The sequence below is a fragment of the Rutidosis leptorrhynchoides genome, chromosome 4 (assembly GCF_046630445.1).
Source record: "Rutidosis leptorrhynchoides isolate AG116_Rl617_1_P2 chromosome 4, CSIRO_AGI_Rlap_v1, whole genome shotgun sequence".
Classification (NCBI taxonomy): Eukaryota; Viridiplantae; Streptophyta; class Magnoliopsida; order Asterales; family Asteraceae; genus Rutidosis; species Rutidosis leptorrhynchoides.
The window spans coordinates 38,237,438-38,239,446 of record NC_092336.1 but is presented as its reverse complement, the minus strand read 5'-3'; the positions used below and the strand labels follow the sequence as shown (position 1 = coordinate 38,239,446).

The 2,009-nt window shown below is 36.8% G+C and overlaps 1 pseudogene; it reads left to right on the top strand.

Annotated features, from left to right (window-relative positions):
• Window positions 1–442: 442 nt before the first annotated feature.
• LOC139843207 (rhamnogalacturonan I rhamnosyltransferase 1-like) lies at window positions 443–2,009 on the top strand (annotated as a pseudogene).

The window sequence follows — 2,009 nt, the reverse complement described above, 5'->3', positions numbered from 1 at the left end:
TTGTCGCGGCAAAAATATTGAACTCGAGTGGCTCACGTGGATTGCCTATCCTATATCATGCTCCTTCAATTTAAAATCTAAAGATGGAATAGGTTAAATTGTAGGTTTTTTTCACACTCTGAAATTTTGGCCGAGGCTATGTTTTGGGCTAAGTGAATGGGGGCTGAGTTGCTTTGTCGCCGAATTACCGGTACTGTAATTCATGTCTTCATTCGGCTTGTCTTTTTCAAGTTGTCCCAACGTAGTGGAGGTCTTAATGAAAGAGTGTTTTTTCCTACGTTGTCGAGTTCCTTCCTGTTTTTTTCTTTTTTTCGAGCTCTTTATGTATATGTATTTATTTTTACCTGTAATGTGTCGCGGTTTAGGTTGGGTTTTGCCCTCCTCTTTGTATCTTCTCTTTATTAATAAAATCTCTGTTGATCTTTCAAAAAAAAAAAAGATAATTGTAACATGAATGGCAATACTTGTTCTGGGCAATGTGTTTTATAAATTGTCATGTTCTGTGTCTTTTTGTTACGGAGTATTTGTAAAATATATTGTGTTATATTTGTATGGGTGGGTATACAAAAACAATGGTTACTTAATGGTGTCATGTAATGGCGGGCTTAATCAAATGTGGCCAGCGGTGAGAACTTTATAATTAATTGATAAATTTGTTATACAAACAAATAATATTTGGGTATGTACTTTGAATCATTTGCTTGGCATGTAGATTTGTGATATGGTTGCAATTGCAGGATTTTTGAATGTTACACTTATAGTCCCCGAGCTGGATAAAACGTCTTTTTGGGCTGATCCAAGGTATGGGGAATCGTGTTATTGTTGCGTCTTTTATATTCAAAGTTGTGTGATTCGAGATTTGAATTTATTTTATTTATTTATTTTTTGTTGAAACTGCAAATGACAGTGAATTTGAGGACATTTTTAATGTGAATCATTTTATAACGTGTTTGAGATATGAGGTTCGGATAATCAAACAGCTTCCTCATGGGCTTAAAAAGAGAGTGGAATTAGGACTAGTGCATACTATGGCTCCTATTAGTTGGTCTGATATTTCGTATTATCGTAATCAGGTTGAATCTTTTTAGCCCCAAATCTGTTATTGTCTTTTAAGGATTTGTATATTTAATTGGAGTATAATATAATCTTAGTCGTGGCTTTGATAATTCTATGTCCAGATTCTTCCTTTAATTCATAATAAATACAAAGTTGTGCATTTGAATAGAACCGATGCTCGACTTGCCAATAATGGTCAACCCCTTGACTTTCAAAAGCTCAGGTGTCGAGTAAATTTTCGATGATTTGAGATTTACACTTCAGATAGAACATTTGGGTAGGCGTGTTGTACAGCTATTGAGAAAAAACGGGCCATTTCTCATTCTTCATTTAAGATACGAAATGGATATGCTAGCGATTTATGGTTGTACCCAGGGATTAAATCCTAATGAAGTCGAAGGGTTGACTAAAATGAGGTTTGAACTTCTTGAATTTAGTTAACAGACATCGTCAAAGTTTGGTCGTGTCATTTTGTTGTGTTATTTTATTTTTCTATTAATTTTTTTCACGGATATGCATACCGTTGGTGGACAGAAAAGATTATAAACTCGGAATTGAAAAGAAAAGACGGGTTATGTCCTTTGACTCCCTAGGAAACTGCGTTGACTTTTAAAGCTCTTGACATTGATAGACATCTAGATTTATGTTGATGCTGGTGAAATATATGGTGGTCAAAGAAGAATGGCTGCGAGCAGCCGCTTTTCCGAAACTTGTATGTAACCGCCTTCGTGGCCCAATGGTTCAACCCCAATACCTTGATTATTGGGCACGGTTGAAGGTCAGGGTTTCGATCCCCAGGGTCCGTAAAAAAGTCTGTGAGGGAGGTTTTACCTTCCCGTACGTAGGAATTCGACCCATTCCACATATGCCCGTATGGATTGATGGATCAGGTCCCTATTATGCGGTTCGGGTTTTCGCCCGGAAACGCATGTGTGCATGGAAAATGATCGGGT